Source organism: Anguilla anguilla, chromosome 6 (assembly GCF_013347855.1).
Source record: "Anguilla anguilla isolate fAngAng1 chromosome 6, fAngAng1.pri, whole genome shotgun sequence".
Lineage (NCBI taxonomy): Eukaryota > Metazoa > Chordata > Actinopteri > Anguilliformes > Anguillidae > Anguilla > Anguilla anguilla.
The window spans coordinates 4,303,278-4,315,869 of NC_049206.1; positions in this window are offsets into that span (position 1 = coordinate 4,303,278).

Below are 12,592 nucleotides of genomic sequence, written 5' to 3' on the forward strand. Positions count from 1 at the left end.
TCTTTTCCTTGAGCTAAAGTTGCAACGGGGTTGGACATTATGGGCTACAGTGACCGGACTAACGCGGTAATGCACTGACTACTTAAGATTTCCTGCAAATCTCCCCCCACAGAGTCTTGCTTTTGAAGTACTGTAATAAGCTGCCCTTTGTACGCTACGCGTGACGACCTCGCAGGAATAATAATAATGATAAATTATTTTTGCGCGCATGCTTAATCAGTTTATGGGCTTCCCTTTTTACCAAGAATGAATGCATGCCCCCTAAGCCAACCAAAGAGTTTACTTTGCCTATCAGACAAATAAAGTGCGTGTGTTTGCTTGCAACTGGAATGGCTTTTCCAGCGATAGCGCAGATGGGAGGGGCTCAGAGTCGGGTTTTAACCAGATCATTATGACAAAGCATTTAACTGGAAGGATTTATGTTCATATTGAAAGCACAATATTAATGTCGGAGTAGCCTACTAACACGTATTAATACATCTGCACAATTTGCAGGAGGCATCTGAATGTGCAGTAAAATGCTCAGCGTTAAATTAAGTCTGATAATGCATATTTTACTCTGATCGAGTACATGTGATCCCTATAATTGGAGCCCTGTAAATTCTAGTCAGAGTTGCATCAACACGGAACATTTCACTATTTACCGGTCTACATGATAGTGCCAAAGCGGAATCTGTTGCAAGGAGCAAAATTTAAGAAAGATTTTATATGAGCTGACCAGATACATACACCCTGGCGCAGGACGTGGTTAAAGCTATACACCTCCAAGGGGTGGTGTTTGCAAAGAGGCGAAACATTTTAAGAGGTAATAAAGATGGCGAAACATAGATGGCAAATTCTAAAAATAGGCGTCAAAGGTGTTTGCTGCATCTGTTGCATACAAAAACTACCATCTTAGACTTCAAGACCAACATTCCCTGGCCAATGCTTACTGAAACGGACTAGAAACAGCACCTGTCGATGTGTGACTGGTGTGGTGTACGTGCTCATCTCAGAATTTAGTAAAACATTAAGGTCAGGGCTGCCCTCTACTGGTGGTATTTAGAATAACAAACGAATTTACAATGAATGGTACAACTCCTTAAACATCAAATACAATTGTACAAATGATGTTTTACTTTAATAACTTTCATAGTTTCTCATATGAGACACTGGCGATTAATAAATTAATCAAACCATTGAGCCAGTTAGTCAACATGATTAACAACAGTCAGATACATCACAAGAAATTATAGTAATCACACGTGTGTGTGCGTGCGGGCGTGTGTGTGCGTGTGTGTATTAACAATACGTCACAGTATATTCCATTTTCCATGAGGGTGATTAGAAGCTAGTCTTAATTCCGCTACCCTTGGCTTGCTCACTCTCTCTATCTCTCTCTCTCTCTCTTTCTGAAAAGTGTGTGTCTGTGTGTGCGTGTGCGTGAGAGTGTGTGTAAACAGTCTAGGGGGGCTTATAATATAAATACTTCTGTGAAAAGAAAGCCTTCTCCTTCCTTGTTGTCTCGGGACTTTCGCAGCGTCATGTTTCCTGGACATTATCCTGCACTGGATGTCGGTTACCTTCGGCCTCCAGAAACCGAGGCGCAGTTTCTGCGAAAAAAAAAAACGTCAAGACAAAAAAGCTACCGTCCATTTCCAGCGCTTTCTCACCCGACCGCCACGTAGACAATTCTTCATTAAAAGGCCGCAAAAGGCTTCAGTGAAGCACAGACGGAAGGTGGATAAACATAAAATGTTGCAAATCCAGAATGGGCCACCGAAAATGTGGAGGCGGCTGAGGTTCCTGCTCCCGCCCCCTTCGCTGTCAAATGATATCCTGAGATGAAAGGCGCTATATAATTAGAGTCTGTTCTTATTGGTATTACTGGAATGTGCCCCCAGGAACAGTGCTGGAGTGAACTGGGGTCATCCACGATTGAATCCCCAGATCTTTATTGTTCACAAACACAATTGAATATCTATTTATATATGCATATGTGTGCTATATACAGTATATATATATATATGTTGCATATATATTTTGCACACATATGTACACTGCCTGGCCAAAAACATAGTCGCTGTTTGGATTTTTTTGACAGTGCCCACTGTACAAGCCTCTGGAGGCAATGTTATGATCTGGGGTTGCTTCAATTGGTCAGGTCTAGGCTCAGCAACGTTATGCGGCAATAAAATGAAGTCAGCTGAGTACCTGAATGTACTGAATGACCAGGTTATCCCATCAATGGATTTTTTCTTCCCTGACGGCACGCGCATATTCCAGGACGACAATGCCAAGATTCATTGGGCTCAGATTGTGAAAGAGTGGTTCTGGGAGCATGAGGAATCATTTTCACACATGAATTGGCCACCAGAGTCCTGACCTTAACCCCATTGAAAGTCTTTGGGATGTGCTGGAGAAGACTTCACGGAGTGGTTTGACTCTCCCGTTGTCAATACAAGATCTCGGCCAAACATCAATGCAATTCTGGATGGAAACAAATGTTATGACGTTGCATAAGTTTGTCCAAACAATGGCATGACGAATGCGCGCCATAATCAAAGCTAAAGGCGGTCCGACAAAATATTAGAGTGTGCAGCTTTTTTTTCTTTTGGCCAGGCAGTGTACATACAGGCAGGGTGTACCCGGGGGTATGTAAACTGGCCCCAAAACACCATAATCCCACTGTTATGAGGATATATCCTCCTGCGGGCCCTTAAAGCCAGAGTTTTATTTTTCTCTTCTCCTTGTTCATTCAGACGCACTTGAATCCGCATTCTTCCCCTCCCCTGTAATGACATCTGCGTGCCGGGTCACCGGCTTCAGGAAACGGACGGGTTTCCCCCCCGTTCTGTTTACTCAGGAGCTGCAGTCCGGCCCTGCCTCGGACAGCGCTGCCGAAATTTATGACTTCGGTGGGACCGCAGCTGTAAAACGAAGGACAGCCGAACGGTGCGAAGCGCTTGCGCTTTCCTTCGGTTTTTTATTTTGATTTTATTTGACCGTTGGGCGTGAGAGAGGGAGAGAGAGAGAGAGAGAGAGAGAGAGAGAGATACTGGACTACAGTCCGGCAAACTTTGTCTATAAATCCTCCAGTAAAACCTAGCGCAACGCCATGTCCAAAACTTCATTCGCATGTATTTGTGAATATATTGGTCCATGACTGACGTGTCAGCGGTTCCACGTCCTCGCATTCATCAGATTGGTTAGTTTTGCGGTTGTGTCTGCGGCAGTTGGTCGGGCACTCAACCCGATTGCACAACAGTGACCCCTCTGGCCAGCTGGGGAACTGCGGCAGCGCGGACACCGACGTCGTCACTTTCTAGTCGCTCCTCGTTCGAGCCGGGACTCTCTAGTTGACGATGGTTTTCTCTCAACACACATTGAAACCAGATGGAAGTGGAATCGGGGAATCGTGGAGAGGGGAGTGGGGAGTAAGGGGGTCGGTGGGGGGGGGGGGAGCAGGGAGAACCACCGAGGGGTCTGCGGGGAGGTGAAGGTTGGCCCAACAGACAGACAGACAGACGGCGGAAAGCCTCGCCGTCAGTGGCAGCCGCCCGGGGCCGACGTACATCTGTCACGCATTATTGGCAGAAATACCACAGGCGATCCGGGGCCTTCGGAAAGTATGCGTGAGGGGAGAGGAGCAGCCCTTCGCCAAACTACAAACCGTACGGTCCCGTTTCGGCTCTCTCTCTCTCCCTCTCTCTCTCTCTCTCTCTCTCTCTCTCCCTCTCTCTCTCTCTTTCCTTCCTTCCTTCTTTCTTTTTATTTTGGCATACGGAGACTTTGCGCCAAGGGGCAAGAATGCAAAGAAGAAAATCTCGGGGAATCGTTTAACTCGTCGACTCGTACTCTGCAAAAAAAAAGAAAAACGATTTAAAGGATCGGCCGACGCGGGCTCCTTGGATGCGACTTATTTACATTTCGGCATTTGGCCGTTGGCGCGGCGCACATTCTTCGGTAAATTCGATCCGTCCGTACGGCCGGGACATTCACAGAAGTACGTCTCGCTCAGGGGCACAACGGCAATGTGTCCCCCCCACGTATTCCCAACACGGGAATCAAACCAATAATGGGTTACAAACCCAATTCCCTAACCATTATACTGCACTGCAATTACATTTAATACAATATATTTAGTATATATTTAATATAATATATTTAGTATATATTTAATATAATATATTTAGTATATATTTCATATAATATATTTAGTATATATTTACGTTTACATATTTAATATAAATGTGTATTCTTGAAACAGACGAGAAAATGGCGGTCAGTGTGTTGTAACAGCGCGGGGCATCCGCACCGCCTGTGAATGCAGTCATGGCATGTGTGTGCGTGTGGTGTGTGTGTGTGTGCGTGTGTACGCGTGTATGTACAGTGTGTGTGTGTACGTGTGTGCGTACGTGTGTGTGTGAGTGTGGTGTGTGCGTGTGTACGCATGTATGTACAGTGTGTGTGTGTACGTGTGTGCGTACGTGTGTGTGTGAGTGTAGATGCGTATGGTGTGTGTGTGCATGTGTATGTAGAATGTGTGTGTGTGTGCATGTAGAATGTGTGTGTGTGTGTGAGTGTGCATGTGTATGTGTTGCGTGTGTGTGTGTGCGCGTGTATGTAGTGTGTGTGTGTGTGTGTGTGTGTATGTAGTGTGTATGAGTACTAAAGAGTGTTGAGGGAGCTGGGTGCATAGTCCACATCCGTACGTCACACGCGTTAGAGAATCCATCAGAAACGCCCAGACGAGACGTCAGCCTGAGTCTAATGTGCGGTCTAGACCTGGCGCTGCGTCCCAATCAGACACGATTACACCATCAGGGCCTGAGTGAGTGTGTCTTTCCCCGCTGATTGAAACATGGCCGCCAACCAAGATTACACCTGAGGGACGTGATCAGCGAGTCCGGCACGGCACTGCAGCGTTTCGAGTGCTTCAAAGTGTTACATGAGTTCATCACACATGCAGAGCACATAACCTCCTGAGGCCCAGCAGAACACGTTTTTTTTTTTCTTTTTCTCTCTCTTCATTTTTTGACATAACAGACGTGTCTTGCTGTCCTGGATGACAAAGTACACGTCGTAGTGAAAACAGTTTCAAAAATATTATTCATTTAGTTTTATTTTCATTGAATGCCCCAATCTTGTGGCACAAGATTCCGCTCAGTAGAATTATATGGTTCTTGAGATAACGACCAGAGAAAAAAATGAATGGTTGGATCTTAAGGATATAGGATATAAGACACCTAGTCTAGTTCTGTGACAAAAAATAAATAAATTCTAATAAAAGTGATTGAACCTATTAAGCTTGTTCTTTTAAATTTGTCCTTTAAGAATCATTTGGCATGCATCTCGCCTGTCAACATTTGGTCATTCAGCAGATGTGAAAATCTACCCTTTCCCTGGAACTGATTTCCAAAATACAAACATAAATACAAAATATCTAGGGTACATTACAAAGGTCTAAATAAAGTATGTACTTACTCAACCGCTTTGATTTGCAGATTAAATTACCACTGTGAGGCAGACAACCAGGGCATTTTCTTAGTACCCTTATAAAAAGATCCAAATGTAGAGGATCGAGGTACTGGGACAGATCAGAAACTAGACTGAACAAGGCCTTGGAATTCTAAGGCTCAGGCCTCACTGTGATGTCATAATAGCAACGACAAGCGCGCACAGGAGTTCCAAAAGCTACCGTTCTTGACATGGGAGTCGAACCCTATCCCCTTACCCAGGAAGACTCCCCCCTCTCTGTCTGTCTGTCTGTCTGTCTCTCTCTGACGCTCCCTCTCTCTCTCTGCAACAATCAATGCTCGTGGTAATGTGTTCCACATGCCAACTCTCACCCACTGACGCGCCGTAATCAAGTGTAATCAATGCATCTCCATCTCCTCCCCACCACTTTGTGGTCTGTGGGTGTTGTCATGTGTGGGATACACTGGGATAAGCTGACTCATGTAAATGTCCTGTTTCATTTGCATCCCTGGCCACACACCAGCACCCATTTTCCAGTTCTATTTTACCCAAAATGGCAACAAGTTTTCATCCCGGAAATTATCTACTTGCATTTTTTCCCCCCTCTTTTACAAGAGGCCTTCAACTTAATCATTATGATGCTCTGGCCTTAAATTTGAGTGACATATTTAACATGCTTTAAAGAAAAAAAGAAAAAACTTGTTTAAATATTTAAATAGCAATGCTGCTCTACAAGCTGCGTTAGAGTTAGGCCTACCTGAAGTGTATTTACTTGTTTGAGACCACAAACCCCTTAACACAAAACAGTTTACTTCGCACAGTGGTAGAGCTGATGTGTTTTCCTGTGTTAGTGAAGACACTCAAACAAACTCCGCTCTTTTAAAACGGCCTTAAAATTAAGCATGCAACGCGTCCAACTGCTTCTGAAGATAACAACAAAGAGACAAACAAAACAAATGCACAGCTAGGACTTACAGGGGAAGTTTCCACAAAGCTCAATACGTTTCGCACGGACAGGGAACACGGTAAGGGGTCGGCATCCCGCTGCAACACAGTCGAAATTCACCTAAAAATTTAATAAAACCGCGCCCCCCCCTTGAGACACATTTCCCCGTCAAGACCGATGGGTATCAAAGGTAAGCCTTGGTTGCTTCATCATTTGTGTATTAGTTAATTCAAATTCATTTTTTTTTTTTTTTGGATTTCTCAGTGATTCGCTGTTATTTTACTTATTTCCCCCAAAAAACCCAGGCAATTATTACCACATGCACAGTATAAACAGTGACCATCTGTTCAGACACCGCTCTACGGAGCTAATCTAACAGTTCCGTCAAAACAGTGCTTCTCAATTGCACCCATTTTAGCTGATTGTTTCCCGATGGTTTTTACGTATACTTTGCAAAACAGATCTAAAAATGTAGCCTACTTTCATTCACAGAGAATCCAGCTTTCTGATTCGATTAGCCAATATTCTAACCTACACGTGGACAACACATTGGGTTAAAACGGTTTACGATTGTTGCGGAAATTATATTCGATAGTTAGCGTTTCTAATGCACGAGGAGTTCTACCGCTGCTTCGGCATAAAACGTCATAAGCGAGGAACGAAAGCAATGATGCTCCCCATGATGTGCTACAGTGAGTGACGGCATGTACTAATTTAGCCTAAAAATGCCCCTCCTGTCCACTTTCAAAGGGGAGGCCACAGATCAGGAAAAAAACGGACATAGGTGTAAAGATAATATGACTAAAGAACTCACTCTATAATATGACTCTATAACATTTCCCCACCTGAAAATTACGAATAACTTGATAGCAGGTATAGCTACAAAACGACAGAAACGCGCACGCGTAACCTCACCTCCACAAATGGGTGTCCTTCGAAGAAGAAACATGTTATGAATTTCTGCTGGTAGGCCTACATCAATTCCAGATGAATAACTGTAGTAAATTCCTTAAACGCCTTCGCGAGATCAAAAACCGACCGTTAGAGTCTGCAATGAGCAAGACTTGGGAAAAACAATTATCATCATCAGTTAAACCAGGACTAACCGAAAATCAGATTGGAAACATACCAAGTGATTTTTTTTCATGTTTTAAAAAAATAATTCGTTGTATTATTATTATTATTATTTAAATAACCCACCCGTTTTACAAGCAGCAAATTCGAGGCACGCCCAATGCAAATTAATTCGTAACCGATCTGCGCAGCGCAACCAACATGTACACAGTACGGAGGCTAATTAAGAAAGCCAGAACGTCTCGCCAGTTTTGGCTCGATCGGCTGGTTAAAATCGCTGGCTTATTTTTAAAACTATAATTACGCTAATTGACCATGTTCGCACATCTGTAGTTGAATAAACGCGTTACGTCGATGCCTTTCACATTCGAAGTTATTGTGAACTTTTATTATTGTGCCAATTATTTTTTCGCGCATTTTTGCGCAAAGAACGCGCGCATTTGGGTCTGCCGCCAGTGCTCTCAAACGGTGCGTAACTACGTGAAAATCTTTTGCGAATCCCTTCATCTATAATTATTTCCTCTAAAGACGCCGTTGGGTAATTAGGATAACATTGCGAACAGTGGAGGATTGAACTCTGAATTATGCTTCAATTAAAACCGTGCATTTTTTTGAGAAGACACATTAAAATGCCACGTCATATTCCACACGTACTTGTAAGAGCCCCTTCCTCAAAGTTAATTATATTTCCATTGTTCAGATATTCGAGGGATAGCACTCCGACAAACAGAGTACTACCATATAATATATAGATACTCAGTGGCCAGTTTATTAGGTGCACCTGCTCGTGAATGTAAATAGCCCGCTCCTCCGAACAGCGAATCACGTGGCTGCAACTCAGTATACAAAAGTGGTATCTACCCTCCCGGGATTTTCACACACGCTACAGCCTCGAGAGTTTACTCTGAATGGTGTGAGCAGCAGTTCCGTGAGTAAAAGTGCTTTAATCAGATTAGAGGTGTCAGAGAAAAGTGGACAGACTCATTCAAGCTAACAGACAGGCCTCAAGTGCGCAAATGACAGCTGTTTACAACAGTGGTTGGGGTTGCCCTACGCAACAATGTAGTCCTCATATAGCCAGAAACAGCCTCCTGTCTCACTGCAATCTCAGTAGCACATTGACTCACCCAAAGGGGTCATTGCTGAGCGATGAGACACAGTCATTCCATCTGAATGAATCCCTCCCTACCTCCCTGGGTGATGTTACAGCCAATTACGTGCCACCCTGCAGGGCTGCTGGCCAGCCAGCACTGGGGCACGGTCCAGCTCCAGTTAGAGTAACCCAATCAAACTCTGTTTCCCCTCTAATGGTGCTTAGCAGCCCGGAGGAAGTATACCCAAAATGAGAGAAATAGGTTTAGTAATCAAATAAAGAAAAAAAATCAGACAAACTAATGCGAACATAAACTAAAACTAACATAGCTAATCAAGTCATTTTGTGCCCTGTGCTCTGTTCCGGCACATTTATGGAAGAGCTCGTTTGACGAGCTATAGGATGAGCTTCGCTTGTTTTGCTCCCCTGGACTGCTGGACTGAGAGATCGACAGACCTTGTTAGCGTCTTTAGAAGTTAAGCTGTCGACTTCTGGTCACTGAACCTGCACACCTGCCTATGAAGGGGGGGGGGGTTATCGGAGAGAGCGAAACGGTTCTAAAGCAAAGAGAAAACGACGCTGAGTCGAAACCTGCAGTCTGTTAAAAATCGGTTCTGAAAGGAGAAATCATGGAAGCACTCAAAAGCATGTTTCCAATTACCTTAATTCATCAAGAGATTTGTTGGAACTGAAGCGGTGGCGTTCAGGAGGGGTGAACAGGGGTGGGGGGGAGTGGGAGGGGGGGGGGGGTACTGAATTGGGGTACAGGCGGATCCCCTCGGTTTCAGCCAGAGCTGTGTGCTGCTGTGATGTAGTAGTATAACTGGGCCCATTCTTAAAAATCTGCTTCTTGTGTCGCATTTCGTGTCAGGACCGCTCACGGGTGTCGGTTGTTAATTGCCTCCACCTGTTTAATTCCTGTGCGTAACTCTTCTGGTTTTTGTTTCTGGGGTGGTCATCATCATGTCTCCCTCCCTTTCTCTCTCTCTCCCTCGCTCTCTCTCTCCCTCCCTTTCTCTCTCTCTCTCTGTCCCTCTCTCTCTCTCTCTCTCTCTCCAGGGGTTGTCAGGTTTGGCTTCTCTCTCTTTTTGGCCTCTTGGGAGAGCTCCATTTTTGGGAACGTTTTAAAACGAAAAAACAAAAAAAGCTTCAGCGTCACGCTGTTGGTTTCTTTGGAGTGAGGATCTCGTTACGTTGGCAGGAGATTTTGGATTCAGCCAGACAGCCAAGCGGATGGTGGGGGGGGTGGGGGGGTGGGGGGGGGGTGGGGGGGCTGCATCTCATGTCTGTTCTGCATAGACTGATCTGTACTTTGGCAAGAAATGCTTTTATACTGATATGGGACAGTGAAGCTTTTTGATGTGCTTAGCTTACAATATGGACAGGAAAGCTTCATATGCGTGTTCAAACAGTATATGAAGGAGCAATGCTTTCTGCATGCTTGGAGTCTGACAGGTTTTTAGCAGACTGCAGACAGTCCTGTTCCTTACGCATATAATGAGATGAAAACTGAACAACATCCAATCCCCACGACTAGGACTGTTCCTCGTATATATCTGACCATTGGTAAATATCGTGCTTTGACTTCTAATGATCACAGACATGTGGTGTTGTGTTGTGATGTAAGTGATATTTCTACAGAGTACAGCTTATGCAATTCAATTTTTGAAAGTGCAAAACTGAATTGCTCAACAATCCCTTCACTGATTCGGCATCCAAAAATATATGACAGCTCCAGTAATCCCCATTTTTAAAAAAAAAAACCCCACTAGCGGCATCAGCTGATCTATTTTTAAATTGGGGCTTTTGCATCAAAACCATTAGAAATGACACCAGAAGCTTCTAGAACAGCCAAATGCTGGTTTATACAATGAAGACACAGACTGGGCCCATGAGAAACAGCAGTTATCTGGAAGGTGATAGGCTCACCACAAGGCTCTCTGTCACAGTGACACGCAGGGCCTTCTCGCCACCGTACGACCTCTGACCTCTGGTAACGGGACCACAGAACCCCGCCCGGTGGGACAGAAGGGACCCTTTGTGCCCTGAGCCGAAACAGCAGACCCGTCCGGGAACTTCACGGGGTCATAAACGCAAATATAGACACCCATCCATCTCTTACTCAGAGGAAATCAGCCGTGGCCCACTCGTCTAATAGTCCAAAGTCTGTACTGCTTATCTTAGCCTCTCGTGATGCTTAGTCAAAAATTAGTCACGGTGTTCTCTTAGATTTTACTCTTTTTTTAAAAATGTACTATTAGATTTTTTTAACTTCATGTAAAAAAAAAAGATGCAAGCATTCCTAGACAAATGGAAACTTTGAAAACTTACTTTGTGTTTTACAAACAATTCATTTACGTGCCCTTTGGGTGATTTCGGGTAAAGCTCCTTGTTTATCTGTGGAATTGAACCTGCAACCTCCCAGCCATAAGTCCAGGTCCCTTAGAGTAGACTACACTGCTGCTTTGGGAGATTTGGAAGCTTAGCTGTCTTAGCTGTCCCCTTGCTCTTGAAATAAAGTTTATTTTTCTGGCCGGCAGTATGTGGGTTAAACAACAAAGAGGTTGCCGTATTTGTGTGCCTGTTTCTTCTTTGAGTGGATTTGTTTATGCACTGTAAGACCCAGAGTAGTGCAGGATTACATGTGTTGCTCAACGGCCTGCGTTTTGGTTTCCATTCCAGAGCTCATCATGGGGGGAAAAAGTGGATGTGGAAGTTTAAAAAAAATTGAATTTGAAAAAAAAAAAACTGTTGGTTTGATCCAATGTACTTCCCTATCTCAGTGAAGACTGACAGCTTTTGACTGAATCGCTGAATCAAAAAATGCTGTCAGCCCCACGTCTTTTGGAAGCACCGAAATCCATTGGAGAGAAAACGATTACTTTTCGAATAATGACAGGAGACAAGATCTTTGTACCTCGGCCTAAAGTTGCACCCCGCTGCCTGGCTGCTCTTCAGATGAACGCTCTGCCCCCGTTTTTGATGGAAAGCGGCGAGTCGGCGAGTTTATGTGTGAACCTGATTTATGCCGTACCGCGCCCAGATATGACATCACCCGAAAGAGAACCCAGCAACATCCCAAAAATCAAGAACCGCTCGGTTTTGGGAGTGGAGGAGGAGGAAGTTTTTTTTTTTTTTTTTTAAGTAGCTGCAGGTAGGGATATGGCTGAGGACGTTTTTTTGGAAGAAGTATCACTTGTGTGGGCGGCGGGACTCAAGCCCTCGTGTCACGCGCTGTAAATGCTGTAAATCGTAGTAAGAATTTCCCCTTGAGGGCTCCCAGGATCAGCACCTGCACGGCACGGTTGAGAAACGTCATTTATTTATTTATTTTGAGCGGCGGCCATCGTCATGGCAACCCCCTCCTCTGGTTTGAAGCGAGGCCGAGTGAACCCCCGCCGGAAGGCAGGGTCACGCCCGATGAACGCATTCTCGTGATGAAATTAATTTGCTGTCACGCGCTCAGGATACATAAAAACGCTTTAAAAAAAAACGGTTTCGCTCGCTCTTTCTCTCTCCGCTAATTTCCCTTCGTGCGATGGGGAGATGCCACCTTTGTCACGTATCTTCTAGGCAGGCTAAACACTGCGCTGACTACCTTACGAACTACGTCAACGTGAAAAGGGTCGACGTGGGACAGTGGGCATGTAGGATCGCAGCCCTCCGAGGGCAAACGTTGGGAAGCCACCGGGGATTTCACATTGGGCCCCACCACCCCCAAAAACCTCATGTTCAAATATTTATCGAGGGCCCCTGTCAGTCAGGGCGTCGGAAGCGTCCATCATTCGTCATCATTCTACATAATCTGTGAGGGGCCGTTAAAATTCTCACCGGCTTTGGTAATGGACGTGGACACATTACCGCAATGGACTGACAGGCACATTCACGCAAAATATGGGTAACTTTCAGAGTGCTTTAACGACGACGAATCTGTCCCAAGAATGAGCCGCTGTATCCTAATTCGAAGCACTTCCAGAAAAAAAAATGCTATTTTAATTATTTAAATATGGAGAGCGCTC